The sequence below is a fragment of the Eumetopias jubatus genome, unplaced genomic scaffold, assembly GCF_037043125.1.
Source record: "Eumetopias jubatus isolate StellerSeaLion01/CBP00866 unplaced genomic scaffold, mEumJub1_p1.0 scaffold_2, whole genome shotgun sequence".
Classification (NCBI taxonomy): Eukaryota; Metazoa; Chordata; class Mammalia; order Carnivora; family Otariidae; genus Eumetopias; species Eumetopias jubatus.
Window position 1 is genome coordinate 117,585,318 of NW_028274808.1, and position 22,166 is coordinate 117,607,483.

Below are 22,166 nucleotides of genomic sequence, written 5' to 3' on the forward strand. Positions count from 1 at the left end.
GTTTGGTTTCTTATGAAGTATATATGACTGCCTTTTAAGAAATCTCCTGTCATTCTTCTGCCATCTTTTCGGTTCCTGGGTAGTATTAGCTTGCATTTGTGCCATTTGTATTCTATATATTTACCAGAAACCATTTTCCTAATTTATCAGGGTAAAATTACTCACCAATCTACTTCTTTCCCCAAATCATTTGTATTCTGAAAGAACAAAAATTAAAATATTATGCCTGTAATATATATTGAATGCAAGAAAAATGTTATTGAAGGACAACTTTGAAACTCTAAGATATACAAACATAAAAGTTTTTTTAAGATAATTGAGAGTAAAAGTTAATCAAGTGATACACTTTTGATTTGTCTAGGTATGGTAATAAATTATGTATGGAAAAGATGAGGCAGAATTTAAAAATTAACTCATGGAATATATCATTTATCATGCAGATTAATAGGATCACTAAGAATGATTATATTTGTCCAACAGACATATTTTTTTGCCCTCACACCTCATTCAAGTCATTACAGATTACCATCTTTTGCACAAAATCATGTTAAAAAACATGCAGAATTATGATAATATAGATTTAAGAATTTTGTTTTTCTTGCCACTTTTATAATATTACTTAGAGTTTATAATATGGTTATTTCCTTCCTGTGCAACAATATTTGTGATACATTTTCTAAGTTGCAAATTTTTAGTCTCACTATGGATTAGAGCTTTCTGTAAATCAATGCACTATTTTTTACACCCTCCCCCAAAAAAATTCTCTTTAAGGAAAGTCAAGAGATTTCATATCAGGATATTTAATTTAAAATATATTCTGTCCTTGATGACTTTCAGAATTCTTTTAAAGTTCAATGTAGAGCTGATTCTAGGAAAATGTTCTACATTGCCATTTTTGGTACTCTCCAACTCTACCTTTTTAGTTTCAAACATACATTTTTCCCTACTTCATGCTGTCCCTTAGATGTTCAAGTGCTTCTTCCCCTAGAGCAGTGTTTCAAATCAGGACTAGTGTCCTTAGTTTCACAATACTCACTTATGAGTTTGTTTCTACATTAGTAACAAAAACACTCTCCTTCTAAGAGCATCTTCATCTTAACACAGGAAGACAGAAAATGTAGATGCCAAACAAATCTGTGTTTTCCCTATCTTTCAAATGATCAAAATACTGATTTCCTGCTAGGACATTGACATTCAGCTGGAAGGCCCATCGTTTCCCAGAATTAGGCAGACCCATGTGACTAAATTATAGGCAGATATAGATAGAAGTGCTGTGTGGGCTTTCAGGAAACCTTTTTCAAAGTGAAGAAATATACCCCTTCTACTCTCCTTCTCCATCTCATGGCTTGAAACATGGATATGATGACTGGAAAATAACTATTGTGAAAACTGTTTTCTCTAGAGTATTCCATAGGACATATTATCAAAACACTTGGTCACCATGTCACTGTAACAGTATTTTCCATATATGTAAAATACATACACACACACACACACACACACACACACACATATATACACACATCACATTAGGTCATTAAGTGTACTTATTTTTACAGATACTTTTTAACTGAATAGTAAATATATTTAGTAAAGTCCTCATTTGGTAATAATTTTAAGGTATTAATTAGTTAAGCATTGCAAAAATAACCAAGGTTACGTTCTGATAACACTTATGAATTTGTAACTGCTTGCCCTATGTTGGCAAAGGCAAACTCTGTATAACTGTTCTAGACTAGGGCTTCTAACACAAGCCCCATCTCCACTTCAAAATTGCTTTGCATCTCATCTTTTCCTCTTTTGCACTTTTTATATTTTTTTTAAAGATTGATTTATTTACTTGAGAGAGAAGTGAAGATGGGCAGAGGGATAGAATCTTCAAGCAGACTCCCTGCTGAGTGTGGAGCTGGATTCAGGGCTTGACGCAGGGCTCTATCTCACAACCCTGAAATCATGACCTGAGTTGAAACCAAGAGTCAGCGGCTCAACAAACTGAGCGACCCAGGTGCTCCACCCCTGAACTTTTTAATTTAAATTTTCTAAGTATGCCTTCATCTTACCCTGAACTTTGTTCCACTTATTATCTCATTTTCTTTCTTACACTATTCTTCTTTTTCTCCTGGGACTTCTTCCTTGCTTAGAATATGCTTGTCTCCCACTGTCCATTCTATACCCATTCTGTCTTGATTTATGCTTCAAGAGACCCAAGAACTGTACAACAAAGACTGAGCGCTGATGAAGTTTATGTTTTATTCTGCTGTTGGAAGGCAGGAAGAGGAGATAGGAGGCTGAGGGGGGAGAAGTATGCATTTTCTTCCACCTCCCCTTTCCGCTGTGGGTCATGTTGCTTGCTGTTACTGATCCCTGGATAGCCCCAGGCCTCACTGGGGTCCTCCATTTCCTTCCCTTTCTCTTCAGATCTAGGGCTGGGAAGAAGGTCAACATTCTTTGTTGATTTCTTTACCCCTACCCAAACCTCTGTAACAGTTCCTTTATTTTACATTATTTGATAGAATGCTAGTGTTCAACTTGCCTTCAGTGACTACCCATTTACGCGCGCACACACACACACACACACACACACACACACACACACACACATACACGATACTCTCAACCTTTTCTTTGAATGATGATTTTCTATCTCTATCTTTGTGTCTGTCTGCATATCTATCAATATCTATCATCTCTCATCTATCTAATCTCTTTTATCTCAATCTCTTTCACTAGCAAACTTCACACTACTTTTAGAAGTAAAATGAATATAATGTGACTTTCACACTTACCTGCTCAACTACAATTATTCCCCTGAAGTTCCCCTGTGACCTCTGTATTCTCAATCCAGTGACATTAAGGTTTCCTTCTTCCTTAACATCTCTCAGGCATGGGTCCCTGGGTGGCTCAGTCGGTTAAGCGACTGCCTTCAGCTCAGGTCATGATCCTGGAGTCCCGCATCGAGTCCCGCATCGAGTCCCGCATCGAGTCCCGCATCGGGCTCCCTGCTCAGCAGGGAGTCTGCTTCTCCCTCTGACCCTCTTTGCTCTCATGCTCTCTGCCTCTCATTCTCTCTCTCTCAAATAAATAAATAAAATCTTTAAAAAAAAACTCTCAGGCAATTAACCTTGATGACCACCTGCTTATGAATACTTTTCATTTCACTGTTTTCAACTGATTCTCTTCTATTTCCCTTTCATTGTTCTCTCTCCTGGGCTCTTCTCTGTCTTCTGTCTCTTCTGTAGTGGCACTTGTCAAAATTCATCCTTCCAGGCACTTGCATGGCCTTAGTGATCACATACCTATCTCCAAACCTGTGCATTTTGCTGAATTCTATACCTCATTTGTTCACATAACATTTGATTGCATAACACGTCCATAGTCACTGCTGCTCAAAATGTTAGAATTATCTTAATTTTTTCCTTTTTCCCTTTACATAAACTTCACTGAAGTATTTCACTCCTGTCTTAGCTGCATCTCTTGAATCAATCCTCCTTTTCTTCCCATTTGCCCTAGTGAAGGCACTATTTCTTCCAAGTTGTATTACTGTAGGCATTTCCTCCCAGATTTTTCTAACTACACTTTCTTTTGTGTATCATACCCTACCACAACGCCATGGCTCCATTGCTCAGAATTTCTTACTGGCTTTCTGTGGCATAAATCTAGATTTCTAAAGTGATTTCTCTGTTTGATTTGGCCCCAAGCAATTTTAGTCTTCTTTAATTCCCTAAATCACTTCACTGTTTTTAGTCAACTTGTCCTTCAGCCTGGTAAAATCTCCAACTCTAACTTTATTTTTCAAAAGCATGTTCATATTTGAGACTTAATACGAAAGACGTGCCTTTCATGATCTACTTTCTTATCTCCATATAGAAGGAGCTTTTCCCTTCCAGTACTCCAATAACAAAAGTAGCTATATTTTTGACATTGCTGGCTACCTTCTCTTAGAGAGATATATAACATAAATTTTATTTCATCTATTATCTTGTATGCAATAAAGGGCAAGGATTATGTTATCATTGTATTCCTCAAAATGCCTAGCAAAACACCTGAAAGAAGAAGGGCCCTTATTTAATTAAATTATGTTTTTATGGGTTCAACTCACTAAGACTAACTGAAATGCTCCCATGACTGTCTCCAGATTCCCAAAGTTCTCAGCATTAAATCAATTAACACAATCTTTCGGTGATGTTCTCTTCTGTTAAAACTTAAAACAGGGTTGGTGGTTTCTCAGTGTAATTGGATGTGCCAAAAGTTCAGTTGTTCTGATTCTCCACAGACTACCTAGACAGATGGTCAATTGGCAGGAGCCCAGAAATGCTAGTTCTACCTATTAGGTACCATCAAAACAACTAAATTTTATAGATGCTGACACAACTATTAATATTTTTAGTGTGCTAGTTTGCTGATAGTTGCAATCATTTGCAAATAACTCTATTTCTTAAGGAAATGTATTTGGATGAATGAAAATATTTTAGAACTTGAATTTTGAGAATTACAACACTATCATTCCATCTTAAATTGTACTTCCTCACTTTGATGTATCACCTTTACTTTGAAATTTTTAGTTAAGTACTTCATTTGGGAGGGGGTACTATACTTTGAACAGTTTCAATTTAGTCTTGATTTTAAAAATACTAAATTGGAAACTGCAATAAAGGACATTTACATCATATCAAAGTTAAAATAACTCAGTCAGTCAGCAAATAAGTGCCCAAGTACCAGAGGCAGGTACCACGAGAATCCAAAATGAATTCTATTCTCAGAGGTGACAGAGCACTGATTCTCCAGCATGCTTGGAGGAGGTCCTGAGTTTAGATCAACTTGGATGGAATTTCCTGTTTTGCTGCATGAAATTTCCACAATGAAAATGGAAGATGGGAGAAGAGAGAGAGAGAGACAAGGAATAAATCCACCCCCCCAAAAAAATGACACACACAAAATTGCATGCTTTAAAATTCCAGATATAGAGTTTTTAGTAGAAATAAGTAAAACTGCATTAGCTTTAGATATTCATTTCAATTTGGGGTTTATTTTCACTATGATGAGCATGTTCATATGTACATTAAAAAAAAAGAATGAAAGCAACAGTTTGACTCACAAAGACTGAAATGACCATTGATTTCTAAAGCACATGTTTAAGATTAAGGAGATTTATCAGGATACCTAAATTCTAAAATGTGATTAGTGTGCTGATATCGACTCCATTTGTCATGCAAAAATAGTAACACTGGTGTTTCTGGGACTCTTTAGAAGCAGTTACATGTAAGTTATATAGGTTCTTATATTTTGACTCAGACCTTTCGTCTTTTACTTGATTTGTGAAAATAAGCCTCTTTTTTAGTGTCATTAGGCCCCGAATTTTTTAACTATACTTTGAATGGGATTGTTTATATTTCTTTACTTCAGCAACATAGCAATAAGTCCACAGAATCACAATTTATAGGGAAATATAAGATAGTGTCTATTAAATTCCCACTAGTCCAAATATCTACTGTATTATGTTCAAGTTCACCTGTGGAACACATTAAAACAATTAATGATATTGACTATCCAATGACAATTATGTGTGTTTAAAAATATTAGAATTAAACACAGGAATGATATCGTAGGAAATCATGTTCTCCAATGTCTACACTATTTTTTAAGACATAGTATAGAGTGAAGGAAAAAACCAATACAAACCCCCACCACTAAAAAAAGAAGAACATTAGCTTCTCCAATAGCAGATTAAAAACTGCATTGACTGTAAATCCACGAAGGTTTTATTCTCAGAAGACTTAATTAGGATTCATATTAGGTCAAGAGCATTAAATAGAATTTTAAAGAGAGTATTGGAGGGTTAGTAACTGACAATACTCTGTGTCTGTAACTTAAAACAAATGAGTTTTACCTTTTGTCACCATCAAATATATCCTTAGAGTTAGGGAAAAAAATATATGATTTTCTTGCTTGCATTCTTCTCTCTGGATAAACCATGAATACTCAAATCATCTACCATCTTCATGAAGTATTTTGTCTAGCAAGTCCTCGTGAACTCTTGACATGGATTTCAGGGACCAACTTTTTCTCAAACCTTATCTGATTGGTCCTAGTGCTTAGCTTTCTCTCATCATACTCTTCTCACATACCTATTTTTTTTTAATAGTGTGGCACTGTACATGTTTAAGTTGCTTCAAACGCTTTTTTAGAATCATGTGGAACACACTTAGGAAAGGAGAAATTTCAAAAACTGAAGAGTTTGCAGGAGGGCGTAGGAAGGGCAGTGAGAATAGCAGAAAGAAGCCACTGGCCCTTGACAATCCAGCGCGATCTGATGAAAATCTTCCTCATTTGGCTGAAAAGACTAAATTAAAGCATGGACTAACCACTCTGGCTGGCTCTGGCCTATGTTTTCAACAGAATTGCCTGGGTGACCATAAGTCAACCATCCGGTGACCTGTATTGATCATCGGGGTGGCTGAACTAAGTGGTCCTGCTCTACCATGAGGGTCTGTTTGCTCAGACATATATAGTCACAGCAAGATATGCACAGAAATATTAATTATGGAGACAAGCCAGAAGCAAGAGAATGCCTGCTGCAAACCCCCGCAGAAAGAAGCAGCCTCTTCTCCTGCACAGCTTTACAGCACACATAGCCGCTCTCCTGCTCACTGAGCACGGGCCCGTTGTTGCCCTGCTGCTTTATGTTAATTAGAGAATAAATAAGTGCCAACTGTAGTCCGTGGGCATATGTTGGTCAACTGTCTCTGTCTAATTAGGTTGTAAGCCCACTGGGCAGGGGCCTCATTTAAATCTATGTTCCGGAAAGCACTTAGTGCCTTTGTTGAGGCCCAGTGAACGTGAGAGACTAGGGCAAATGGCTGAGGTTTAATAAGCAAGAAAAAAACTTAAGAATTTGTTTTTCTCTGTGTGTGTGTGTTTGGTATCTTGCAGAAGGTAAGTAAACCCTTTGTACAAAGAAGGGAGTTGGACTTTTGATTGATGAATGCCCCACATGTTGCTGTATGTAGCATAATAAATATATATGTAATTTACATAAAATTGTATGCCATTTAATAGATTCGTAATAGAATAAATTTTATGTAACTTTGTATGTGTGATTTAGAAATCACACGGAGCACTTGCAAATGTAATGAACTTAAGCTTCCAATGAAATAGATTCTAGTTTAACTTGAGTGCTGAATATTTACACCACGTGTTGCCTTGTGTGTGTGAGTGTGTTTTGTACCTGTCATCGTGGCGCGTGCCTTTGTGTTTACATAGTGCAATCAAGCAGCAGATAGGTGTGTCTAGTTGCACACATAGCTGACTAAGTTCAGACATCCATCAAAATATCTAAGCAGGAGGTATTCTCTGTTTTATAGTTTTGTTTGTGTAGTTCAGGGAAGCCTAATCTCTTTCTGTATCCTCTGATGCTTGTCGCTCCATCATTGTCTGTGGCTGTTAGTGTAGAATACTAAGGATTACCTGCCAACAGCAAAGGGCAAGAAAGTAGAAATTAAGATATACACATTTTTTATAGATGTGTGTATACTATTTTTTTGTGTGTTTAAAGACTATTTCTTTTCTGTGTAGAGTCAATCATTCATCCCTTTGAACTCCTTTGGCATTAAATTATATGCTGCCTTCCATTTACATGCGTGGACATGTAGACGCATTTGTCTGTGGTACTTCTTTTTCCTCCAGAGGCTGTAAGATATCCAAGGATAAAGACCAAACCTTATTTTATTTTATGTTTCTAGTGTTTCTCCCTAGTGCTAGGCAAAGTAATTTCCAACAAATATTTGATGGTTAATTAAAGCTGCTTATTTACTGTGTAGTTTTTAAATTTCTACATTAAGAAAAATTTGATAATTACATGAATATTTAAACTGCTTTATACTTTAATTCATTACAACTGTTAGTATATACATCACACAGAAGGAATAAGAAAGTGGCTCTGGTCGAAAGTATCTGGTTTAAAGTATTTACTCATGTTCACTTGTCATAGAATGTAGGTCATTAATGCCCTTCATATGCAAAGATTGTTAGGAAAATACTGTCTAAAACATTTACTTTTTATGTGCTCTCCCAAAGACTTACAGAAACTTGACATTTTAGAATATGATAGAAAATACATGTTGGTCTTAAGGCCAAATTCATATTTTCTTCCATGGATCTCTTATGCCGCCTGATGGAGGCTCTCTGAAGATGAAAGGCAGGCATTTGTGGATACCGGAGAGGTTTGACAAAGATAGTCTATGGTTTGGCTGTGGTCTTCTTTTATATTTGTAGAGAATGAGGTACGGATATAATAATTATTAGATCAATTGATTCACATAGGACTTCCTTTAGTTTGAATTATCTAATTATCTAATTCAAACAATATAGTGCACATAACAATTAGCCTCATAAAACCCCATACATTGTTTGATCTTTCTTCCACTGAAGCTTTTTTTGTTGTTCCAATATTGTCCTCTGCTGCTTCCTTCTTCCTTCGCACAGTAAAAAGCCACTGGCTTTCAACGATTAGACTCCCAGGAATCACTCTAGGAAAAAGAGGTCAAATTGCCCCCTAAAGAATCCTCAGAAACTCCAAAGTAAACCAAGAACTCAATTACGAGAAACAAACTCTTACCTTGTTTCTGAATCCTTGTCTTTGCCTCATTCTGTTCCCCAGCTCTCTGTCTAGCTTGCATTCTCTGTGCATTATTTCTTTAAATTGAGCTTATTATACTACGTTTACCTTTTTAAAAAATCTGAGACCATGTTTTGGTGACTTTCTGAATACAGCAGTCACCTTCTATAACTAGATGCTAATATTGCCCTTGTTGATTTGATCTGTTTTCAGGGGTCAGAGAACAGCTTGGTAACTGGAGTAGAGATGCCCATTGATAGAACACCTGCCATCACTTATAATCCTACTGGGATTTGCAAGCAGAGCCTTCTGCGGCCACCTTAGTATTCTTTTCTCTTCACATGGAGAGACAGATATATGTTCACTACTCTGTCTCAGGATCTGTCAGCCCTTAATTATTCTTTCTCCCCAGCGAGTAAATTTCTGTTACCAATTTTTGTTTTACTATCTCCTTGGATGACACACTTGCTTGGTGAATGTCCTTTTTTTTTTTTTTTTTAATCAACAAAAATATCAAGAGTTGGTCTAGGCCCTGGTACTGGATGTTGCCTACTTGCCATTTCCTGTGGCGTTTGTCTCCTCAAGGATCTTTTAAGAAATCCTTTATTCACACTATCTTTTCATATATGTAATTCTCCTTCACCTGTGATTTTTTTTATGTCCTCTTCAAAAAAAACTTTGTAAAATTCAGTTTAAAAGCCACAATATCCATGAATCCATCCAATAGAAATAACCGCTTTACCTCTTCTTCTCCTTGAACACCCTGTCTAGCTATCAATCAATGTTTTGCTTATATGCTACCTTCCCAATTGAATAGAATTTTTTAGATATTGATAATTAAAATTATTATTGCATCTTTAATCTAGATGTGACTATATACCAAGCACTTAAATAAACACTTTATATTTATTATCTCATTTGCTTTTTATGACATCCATTTGTAGTAAGCTTTAGGCTCATTTTTAATACAGAAAGTGAGCCTTAGAGAGAATGAATTCCTTGACAAATGTCATCTAGGTAGTAAACAATAGAGCCAAATAAATGTTTCACTTTCCTGCTTACCATTGTGTAATGTACATTTTGTTGCTATCATTTGCCTCCCCCTCCACTAAGATGTAAATCCATCAGGGCAGAGATTTGAATCTGTTCTGTTCACGGTTGTGTCTAGAACAATACGTGGCCTCTCTGGCCTCTCATAAGCTCAGTCTCTCTTCTCTCTATGTATCTGTCTGTATCTCTAAAGAGAGTATTTCTGTATATTTGCATAAAATACTATTTTATATAAAGAAGAAATTATCCAAACCATATTTTATTATTTCTTAGCAATCTCAATTCCAAGTGTTGCTTACAATATAGTTTTTTAATTCTTTTAAAAATTAGAAAATTTAGATAAAACAATATTATCCATTGTGAAGTATCTAAACGAATTTTTCTTTGTTGATAGTAAGTGAACGGAGCATAGATATGCTGGACTCCAAAATGTAGACGAAATCTTGAAAGCGACAAGAATCCAAATACTAAGAACATAAAAATGCTAACATTTTTTGTTTACTGATACTAATGCCCAAAGCCTCTAAAGCAGATTCGAGAAATTTCCTACGAATCTTTTTTAAAATAATACACCATGCAGACTCCTTGATTACATACTCAAAGGACTGATTAAAGGAGATACAATTCTGAAGTTAAAAATGAATGAATGAATAAATAAATAAATAAATAAAATTAAAATAAAAAATCAGCTTGACAATACCAAACATCTTTCCAGAATCTTCTGAGATTTGTGAGCTTTCTATTAAGAGGACAAGGTTTTTAAAATTATTTTTAAACATTCTTATTATTCATTGAGAATATGCATTTAGATCAGGAAATCAGTTTTGGTATATATTTAATAATGGCATGTTCTTTCCATGAGAGAGTTTTTACTTCAAAAATACAAACTAAAAATGACACAATCATAAATCTCAAATACCACATTCATGTTTAACAAGAAATAATTTTCCAATGATTTGCTTAACAAAAAATAAAACAATATTGTAAACTGTCAAAAAAGAAAGCAATAACAGTTCCACTGGGAAACAAAAATGACTTTCTTTTCTAATTACTAAGGCAATATCCATACAATATCAAATACATTTAGAAGGCTAATCAGAAAGATGTCATGATGGGGGTAGAAGGGTCCGTTTTTCTTCTTTGAAAATCCTGGTAAAACCACAAATGGGAGGAAATGAAGTAGCAAGGATAAAATGATTAAATCACTTTATCTCCTTTCCATTTTCTTTTAAAAATATTTTTATTATGTAAAATTTAGTATATCTAGAAGGACTTAAGACATTTATAAAGAATAATAAAACAAATATTATGAGCGTGGTTCCTGATTTCAGGTGCACCTGTTGACGCTATTTGTGTTATTCCTTTCTCTTCTATTTTTTTATGATAACATTTTAGGATTAGAGGTGGGTCATTGGTTTTCTGCAACAACAATCTTCTATTTTGGGTAACATACCCAATAAGTAATACATCAAAGGGAGTGAGCTGCATGTTTCAAGGTATAAGCAAGTATAATGGGACAAATGTCTGAAAAATAATTTGCCAGATTATTTTAAATTTCTGAATGGCCCAAAATTGAGACTCTTATTCACAATGCCAAATTTCATTGTTCTTTCCTATTGGTTTACCCCAGAAAATACACTCAGAATCATTTTTTTTGAGTCCATAACTATTAAATCAATTATTTCCCTGTGTCAGGCACTGTTATCAATAGTCAGTAAAAAACAATGATCAACAAGACAGACAAAGCATTTATCCTCATAAATGTTAACATTCAAGTAGGAGGAAGGAATTGAATACTTAAAGTCCTGAAGAGATAGACAATATTTCAAAAAAATTAATGGAATGACATGTTTTTATATTGGTAGAGTTAGTAAGTAAAATATCAAACAGGACAACATTATATTTAATTAACATCTCCACCTTCCTCCTCTTGTTCTTGTCTTTTTCTTCAGCCATAATATCTTTTTCATATTTACTCAGTAAGAACAAATTCAATATATTTTATATATATATTTTTAGATGAAAGAGCACTTTTCCCTTATAGACAAATTATGTAATCGATAAATAACCTCAGAACTCTGAGAAGGTTTGTTCCAGGTAAACTGAGTCTGAACATTAACAGTTCTATTACACTGATTTTTAGGAAAGTTGGAAAAGTCCTCTAAATTGGATAATATTTTGTATTCCTTGTAAGGACCATCTAGAGTAAAAGAAAAATCCTCATTTATTCATGGATGCTGATGAATCAATTTATCCCTGAGGCAATGATATTAATATGTCACCTCTATAGATCCTAGGTGATTTGGCATATATTAAAAAAACAGCATACACTTTCTTATTGATTAGGCTATATTAAAATCGGCATCTCTAATCAATTGTTTAATCCAGAGAAAAATAATGGGAAATATACTAAAACATCATCTCTGTTAATTAAAAAAAAAAAAAAATCAAGGGGAAAGTTAGTACTCAATCCAGTGCTTTTCTTTATATAGAACAGTCTCGATGCCCGGCAAATGATGGAATAATTAAGCCATCTGCTGGCAAGTGGCAAATAGGCAGGCTTTATATATCCAAACTCAACTAAAGCCACCACGGTGGTACTTCAGGGCCTTAAGGAGTCGATTAGGAGAAGGAGTATTTTTTCTCCTTGCTGACATTAATCAGTACTTGTTCACTTTAAATATTTTCATTCACAGTAATTTAACTTCAAAACTTCAAACGCTTCCAATTGAGGTAGGGCCTACACCCTACAGCAGTGGTTTAACTCTCCTGATTGCATCATTTATGTATTTACCAATGGCCTGCTATATACAAGGCAGTGCTTCAAATGTAGCAATACATAAGACAACTTCCTTACTCTCTCAGAACAAATACCCTAGATGGGCACGTGTTGTGTTAACCATTAAAATCTTAATAAAAAGCAATTTTCCCCTAAAGAATGAGTAAACTGAGCTACAGTGTTTTAGAGTTTATAGTAGATGCTGCAATATTTCAATTTGGTTTCTAGAGAGAAAGACAAGGATTCTTGAATTTTTGTTCTGGAAAATACTAACATCATTCTGTCAGCCGACATCAACCAAATTGAATAAATGGTGCTAAAATTCACTTCTGAAGGATTCTTGGCCCTTGTAAATTTGACTGACTCTATTTTCAGTGATCTACCCAAATTGTAGTAATCCATGGAAATGATGAATTCCTATAACGAGGGGTTTTTAAAGCAGACTTTTCTTGAAGCAGTAGCTACTGACTCTCCTTTCAACGTGAAGGAGAGAACAGGACCTTCCAGCCTTGAGGATATTTGCATTAGGTCATCCTGAGTATAATTCACTGATGTTACTGCTAAAGCTTCTGCTAACACCACTGAACCTATTCTCCAGGTAAATTGAGGACTTCAGTTTTCTGGGGACTTCAGTTTGGCACCATTCGCAGTATTATAGTCACACGCGCACACAACCAAACCACACTTACAGGTTCATTTCTAGTTCATAAGATTCTGCAGCAGAAACAAATTATCTAATTAATACCCAAATTGCCTAATTGATACTCAAATCACCCAGTTAATACCAATTCTGAAACAGCTTCATTTTGTTGCTGTCAACATCTTTCTTCACAGGATTCTTTACACTCCAGTCTCTATTCCCATTTTTCTCCATAGATTTCATTCAAAAACAATTAATGTTTTAGCCATATAAGTTAATAAATCTCTTTTATTCATTCATTTAAATGGCATTAAACTCACTGCAAATCTTTATTGTTTGATTGCAATGCGCTTGACTCTCTTTGGGCTTCAAAAACCACCACAACATACCCACTGAGAGGACAGGAAGAAGGCAGCGCCAGAAACCCCCCAAGAGGATTTGTCCCTCTAGTCACATTTACATATTTAAAGGAGAAGTATTTTCTAAAGGTGCCAACTTCAAATATGTCCTGGACTGTGCCTGAAATCAAGACATTAAACCTATGAAGTTTTTATTTTTAGCGAGCAAGATACTGAAGCAGAAAAGATAAGAGCCACTAGAGTTATCGTCCTGAAACAGAAATGTAAGGCTTTCAATGTCCCTACATTGCCTATAAAAACGCAGGCAAATTTCTGTTGCAGTGGACAAGCATCCTGCCTGTCCACATAGCTTGTCCAAGGCATGGGAATGAGTAGAGAAATTCTTCGCAGCAAACACCTCGGACTCAAAAAGAACCCTTAAAAAAAAATCACATTCCAGGGCAAGAGCATCTGGCCTGGTGATCATGGCTGCAGTGGTAGAGGTTGGGGAATGGTGGTGGACTTGCCTCAGGGAAAGAGCATACGAAACAACTAGGGCAGAGTTTCAAGACGGTAATGCCAGAATCTGTCCAGTTCAGTGCAGTATAACACAGAGGATCAGGAGTCCTAATGTTCTAAGAACTAGAGACAGTGATGCTGCTCTGGTTTGTCAGTTAAAGAGTTGACATGATTAGGGTATGATTTTTATTGGCTTTGTGGCTACCGGTCAATCTAAACTATGGGAAGCGGAGCCATATTGGTTGAAACAATACGCTCTACATCTTGCATATTTCCCAACGCTTTGTACTGTTCTTGACATAGTTCTGTTGTTAAATCATTATATGACTTTGGGTCAAAGTCTCTGAGCCTCACTTTTTCTGTTGGATAGAGGTAATGGCAATACCTATCTTAGCGTGGTTTTCAGAATAAGGTGAAGTAATGCATATGAGCTTTATGTTCTTTACAGTATTATACAAATGTAAAGTATCAAACATTGGAAAGCTGTTTTGTACTGCTAATTCATAAATGCATCCACAAATTAATGTTTCAGTGACTAAAACTGAATACTAATTATCTTATTGATATAGTCATCAAAATAAGTAACAAAGCTTATGAAGATATATATATTCATATATATATGAATCAAATATATATATATACACATATACACATACACATAGATATATATATATATATATATACACACACACATACATACACAGCACACCCCATAAGACTCAAAGTTATTTTCAACTTGAACTGGAAAAAAAAATTTGGCCCATAAGGATTTTGATGTTTTCTGACTTTTCCCACTTGCACAAAAGTTGCCTACCTCTCTTCTACAAAAAAAGGTCCAAAGCCAATAGTGGAAGATTCAAGATCATTACAAGTTAACCTACCTTTCAAGTTTCATCTTGCTATATTCCCTTCCCCATGTCTTACTACATCCCCATCTGGTACAGTCCCACAGTTTTTAATCTATGTTCTGTTATTCTTCTGTGCCTTTGAACATGTCAGTCTCTACTCTGAATTTCCTATCCCTGTTTTTTTATCTGTTTCATAAAAAATATTCTTGTCCTTCAAGATCCAGTTCATTTCACTTTGTGTACCTAGCTCCAAATTTTCCATGAGTGGTGGAACATTCTTTTCTATGTAGTCTTTCCTACCCCCATCAAACATTAACTATTTAATTAGCTGTATAAATATTAAATAGGAATGTTCTCATTGAAATTAAACTCTCAAAAGTTAAGAATATTTTTATGGATATCTCTGTATCCTTGTGCCTAGCCTAGTGCCTAGCAGCTATTACTATTACTACTGTGGTAGTTGCTAACTAAATACATATTAAAAAGGAATTATCCAATAAGTCATCAACAATTTCAGTATAAGCCTCAATTTTACTTTTTCTCTCCTTTTTGTACAACCTTGGGGGGAGGGGAAAGACAAGAAAAAACCATGGAGGAAGATGATGCTTATTGCTGCCCGATACACAGTCTTCCAAAAGTATTCTTGTGAAGGCAGAATAAGTAGACTTTCCCAATATACAAAAAGGGATTACTGAGGCCTAAAGGACGGAGAAATTGAAAAGGTGTAATGGTGAGGATGGTTAATATTGGTCTTGAGGCTACCAGTCAATCTAAATGGGGTGGTCAACTAAGACTAGAGAGATGATCAATGAGGTTATTGATGTAGTCACTGCTTCTAAGGTGGAGTCCATTAAGACACAAGGATACTTCAAGCAGGTGGCCAGCAAGGGTACAGTTTTGAGAGGCTAACACTGCACACAGCCCTAGGAGGGAGCACAGAAGGCTACGACAGAGGTTACTTTTAGGTGTAGAGGCAGACAAATTCTTGCAGTGCAGTAACAGCAGAATGTACAGATACCAAGTTGTGCAAGCAGGGGGAGGAGTGCAACAAAGAAATGTTCAAAGATGCAAAAGTTAACAGACTTATTAGAACAAAAATAAATCAGTATTTTAGCACATTTGAATCTGGACTTAAAAAATATTGTTGTAGGAGCATCTGGCTGGCTAAGCAGAAGGGCATGAGACTCTCGATCTCCAGGTTGTTTGAGCCCCACATTGGGTGTAGAGATTACTTAAATTAATCATTAATAATTTTTAAAATGTTGTCTACAGATTTCCTCTAAAAGCATCAGTGTTACAGAAAGAAAAATGATGACGACCTAGGCTAGGACTAAGTCTCTAAATATCCATGGCTAGGATATTTCACCAAATCTGGAGAAAAAGATATTTGTAATTAAGTAGTTCCTATCTTGCTATGCATGTGAGTTATAGGGAGTGCTAGTTAAGAGTGTAGCAAAATTATATGTCACTTACTCATAGGTATATAGGTTTTAAAAAAATGGATTTCAAATTGAAGAACCAAATCTGTATTTTATTAGGAAAGCAATACTCGATACAAGAGTGGGGTGAAAAATTACACTATTCAGATGACTACTCATACTACTATTACCTTCGATTCTTTCCAAGAAGAGAGCTTTACACAGCAGGTAGTACAGACCTGATATCAAGCCTGATGGAATTTGCCTGCTTTCAGTCTACCTGGGTTGCAAAGTATGGTGACTGCAGCACTGGTATTGAAAGTTTATGCTTTAAGTAAGATTTTCAACTTTAAAACACATAATACAGCACATGATCCCGAATGGTCCTGGAACAGGTTCTCTAGAGGCAGAACCCAAGACAGGGACTTCGGTGCAGGTAATTTTTTGAGGACAGACTCAAGAGGAAAAACACTCTGAGGGATGACACAGGCCAGGGAAAGGGAAGGGACTAAGCAAGGATGTGGTGTCTCATCAAGTCTAGACCTGGCCTAATGCACTGAGGAGAACAGGAGTCCTGGAGTATATGTACATAGATTGCAGTTTGCCCAGCAAAGTTGCCCTGCCTTGAAAAACAAGGGCTGGGTTCTTCTACCCCTTGTGCCCTACATACGCCAGACGTTGGTCTTGTGAGGAGAGGAATATTGTAATCTCCCAAGCATATCCAGGCCAAGGGCATTTCTCTGTAGATGAAAACATGAGTGCAGTGGCCCAGTGGAAAGAATCTAGCCTGAGCAACCTACCAAAACCAATGTATGGATATCAATTTAAAGAACCATTTCTACTCAAATATGCTAACATTGACTCACATGTAATGACCCTTACTGTACTTTGCTTTTAATTTATACATTCAAAGAATATGTATGTGTGGGGCTCCTGGGTGGCTCAGTTGGTTAAGCATCTTCCTCAGCTCAGGTCATGATCCCGGGGTCCTGGAATCAAGCCCCTGCTCAGCAGGGAGTCTGCTTTTCCCTTTCTCTCTCCCTCTGCCACTCCCCTGCTTCTGCTCTCTCTCTCAAATTAATTAATTAATTAAATCTTTAAAAAAAGAATATATATGTGAGATATGGATAGATAGGTTAACAGATCGATATGAACACTTACTGTGGATATAACTGGTAATATTTTATTGTTTAATTATGTAGCTATAATTTTATGACCTGGTTCTCAGCTTAGTAAAATTATTAATGTAGGATTGTTGTTTCCTTTGACTAGATTTCCACTTTTTTTAATTCTATAATGTGAAGATGAATGTGCCCAAAAGAAAACAAACAAGATATGATATGAACCTTAGAATATGGTTCATTTGAAAATAAACACCAACAATTTATTTGTTAAAAATAAATATCAAAGAAACACCAACAAGGCTTGCACTTCTGGTGCTCTTCTGCCCACTATTATTGTCACTGAATTTTGTCTTATTTTGTTTTCTTTATTTTTGATTTTTTTGTCATTGAATTTTAAATTGTACAACTAGAAGGCTAGGAAATGTCTTTTGTGTTACTCCAGACCTTCTAACTAAAATGTCTTGTGATAAATGTTAGGAATTTAAAGTCAAACATTCATAAATTAGTCAATAACTATGTACTTTCTTTTAAAAATATTTACTTGAGTATAGTTGACACACAATGTTACAGTAGTTTCGGGTGAGCAGATGGAACTTTACAAACCATCACATTTCTATTTTTGTTGGTGCAAGAGGTTTAAACTTAAATTATCGAGGAAACTATTGTCCCAAGTTTAATGATTTTGTGATTTTTTTAGATTTATTCAGTTCTATTAGGTATGTTTTTATTTTAAGGAACCTCAAAATTTATATTCTGGAATTAGGCAGGGTATAAATTATAAATAAGTTATCACAAGATAGAATGAGGCCAGCTGAAGCCTCATACTCTTTTTTTCTTTGAAATCTGTAGAACTCTGAAAAATACTAGCTACCCTCACTGGAAACTAAACATTCTAAACATCTTCTACTCTTTCTTGAGCCAATGCCTACTTATTTTTCAGACTTCATAACTGTGTTTATTCAGATAACCTACACAGCTTTGTAAATGCAAAATGTTATAAGGGTGAGAAGGGTAAGATACGTTTACTTCAGATTAGTTTCTGATTTCAGTTTAAAGAACAATGTGGGAAAATAGCCCCCTGTCACTTGGAGACACACTATTCACATACTTATTCTGCACACACACACAAATATATATATATATTTATATGTTTTATATAATATATAATATCTATTTACATTTATAGTTTTATAGTTTTATATATTTATATTTATATATTTATAGTATATATTTATATATAAATTTATATATTATAAAAATTATAAATATATTTATAATATATAAATTTATATATAAATATATTCTATAAATATATAATTATGTAAATATAATTTTATAATTATATACATTATAAAAATATATAATCTTATAATATATATAATCTTATAAAAACATGTATGTACAACCTTTATGTGTTTTCACTATATGAACAGCTCTATGAGATACATAGAAGTTACAAAAATTATAAGGATGCATTAACTACCCTGAAAAGAACTCACCATCCACATACTTGACTAATCACAATTATATCGTGTGAAAGACATAAGAGAGGAATATTAAAAAATGACACAAGAGCAAGGGGTTTGGGGAATAATGTATTCTGGGGAAAACCAGCATTAAGAAGTTTTCATAGAGGTCATCATTTGCACTAAGTCTTAAAGTATGAGGTAAAGAAGAAAAGGCACAATAAGTAGAATGAGTGAAAAAAGTGCAGTCCTTAGAAACTATCCTTGGATAATTTTATATATGACTGATGTGGGTACCCCTAAGAAGTTGAAGCATCAAGCTTCTGAAAGTACTGGGACCAAAACATTCCCCGACATATAAATACCAGTTGTCTTTTCTCAAGGTGCTGTCATCAAATTGAATTAGCTTCAACTTCTTTCAGATCTTGAACCACGTTTTACACAGTTTAAAATTCTACAAGTTGTGCATGATTGGCCTAGGTTGCGTCAGGCCCCTACCCTTTTGCCAGGGGAAAGATATGAGTTCCTGATGAAAAATCTTGTTGAGACTACATCCAATGGCAAATGGAAAGATTTCCAAAGAAAACTGGAGGTGCCGTATTTATAAGATATCATGAACAATTAGCGCAAAAGACACAAGCATCCAGTCCCCTCTAAGGAGAAGCCAAGTTAGTGTAAATGTTCTCTTGTCCTATATCCTTCCCTTGTCACATATCTTCGGAATGTGAAAGAATGCTGAGATCAGTAAGGTGAATATTTCACCTTTATTGTCTGTAATTCCCCACCCTGAGATATATTAATAGAAAGTGTGTTAACTTCTGCAATGGGAGAATCAGGAAAGGTGAGAGCTACCCGAGTGCCCCTCCACCACTGAGATCTAAATGGTTCTTCTCTTCCTTTGGTTCCTTGATGCATGGCTAGTGGGAAGGAAAGACATGATCCAGATTATGTACATTGATACATGCTAAACATTGGCTGCACTCTTTAATTTTCTCACCGGGACTAATTTTCTATCGATGCTCCAGGGAAATGTGTGATGATCAAACTAATGATTTTGCCAAGTTCTTCATTTCTCTCTTCCCTCTTACTGCCTTGAAAGAAATTTCTTCCCCTAGAGAGTTTTACCATCTCCTGATGCCTAGTATATGTTTTACCATTTAGTGTGTTGGATTTGAAATGGTCCTATAAAAAGAACCTACAAGGGCGCCTGGGTGGCTCAGTCATTAAGTGTCTGCCTCTGGCTCAGGTCATGCTCCCAGGGTCCTGGGATCAAACCCCACATCAGACTCTCTGCACAGGAAGCCTGCTTCTCCCTCTCCCACTCCCCCTGCTTGCGTCCCCTCTCTTACTGTCTCGCTCTCTATCAAATAAGTAAGTGAAATCTTTAAAAAAAAAAAAAAGGACCTACAATGCAGCACTATATTTTTACATGTCTTTTATTCTAATGCAGGTTCATGATCCCAGAGCACAGTGTCTATATCATATTTCTGCTTGTAGCCCCAGAGCCTATAGACAGTAGGCACTTAATAAACATTTTAAACAAATGAATGGATATTATTAGAGCTCAGTAGTGGGTATTATTAGAGTTTTCTTCAGTATTCTTCCTTTGTCAAACAATGTCAAGTGACAAGACAAAACTATCAAAAAGCAGTCCTACGCTGCATAGAAGGTGATAAGAGAACTTAGGTGTGTGATAAACTTAAATGTAACATCACTGTTTTAAAAAGAGGTCAATGAGGAAAGAAGAGAAAACAGAGGAAAAAGTGATGGGTATTATTAATTTATTCAGAGTTGGAAATGAAAGGGTATAGTAATCTTTACAGAAAGGGCATTCTCTTTATTTGTGGAGTCAGTATCTCCAGATATTTGTATCTAACCTCTGCTAGTTTCCTTTAAATATGCATTCTACTGCCCACAGTATTGCTGTAGAATATTCCAAAGAGAGAGCATGTCCATAGGTATTCCCACCATTTATTTTAAAGAAATCCTTAAAAAAGGAGGAGCTAATCCAAATAGTATACAACATTGCTTTTTAACAAGGTGGAAATTGATGAATTTGAACTTCCTAGTGCTCTGCGTGTTTTCCCTGTCTTCATAATAACAGAAAGATTGATTTAAAAAGTCGTTAGGTTAGCAGTTATTGAAAATGCATTGAATTCTGATGCTGGATATTGGAGGGATTATGGTGGTAAAAATGATAAAGTTACTGTCTTCAAGATGCTCATAATATAGAAAGTCAAGTTCATAAACAACTGTAATATAAAGCAGTGGACAATGCAAAGAAGTCAAATATGGAATTAGTAGGCCACATCGTTCCAAAAACATCATTGTTAAAGTTCAATTCATTTAAATGTCTCATATTGGATTCACCATACATTCCATAGTAAAGGGCCTTTCCGTGGACAGTCAAGGATTTGACTGCTTGGCATCCATTTCCACTATTTATGGTGACAGCAATGTGGTTTTCCATTTGGAATCTACTTTACCTCACTCTTAGTCCACGTGCCTCCTATAGGGCTTGTGTCATGCATTATGGAATGATTGGTGCAAGAAGAGTCATGCAACAAACCAGAGTCCATGAGATCCAATTCCACATATTTTGTGTGAAGTATTGGGAAGGGAAAATATTCTCACTAAAAGTACAAACTGGATGATGACATAAAACTGGAACTTCTGGAAGTTGCCACTTAGATCCTTGGAATATTTACCACAATGAAAGAAACAGAGTTGAGAGAGAGAAGGTAGGTCCTAATTACATCATCTGATCTACTGGTTTTAGTCACCTTTTTCTCCTCCAGTTAAGTCATCTAATCATACTCCCTTTTGCTTTAGCCATTTTGAGTCAGGTTCCTGCCACTTACAACCAACAGAGCCCTGGTGAAGACAAGGGTAAGGGTAGATTAAGGCATACAGGAAGAAATACTTTATAAGAAGAGAAAAGTGAAGGGAAGCTACTCGTTCTATTCTGGCCCCTTACCAACACAGAATTTGAATTCTGGAAACTGTATTTTGGCCAAAATACTTGGTGACCTTCATGATAGTATTTCCTAGTCTGTTGGCTCAGAGTGCTATCCAAGTAACAACATTCAATATTCATGAGCACGTAATACTTGGACTGTAACATGATTGAGTAATTATAGCTTCAATCTGGATGACATTTCTAATGCTACCACTGGTGTTTAGGTTACTGTGGGCCAGCCTCTTGGATTTTCACTCCTTGACTTTTTAAATCCATAACATTGGAAACAGCAGGACCAACCAAAGGCACACTAATGCCAGGAAGTCATACTTTCTGCCTGTTCTTCAACAATTCTTTCATGAATGTCCATTTTCAGAAAATTTTTCTTTCATATGGTTCAAAAATTCATGT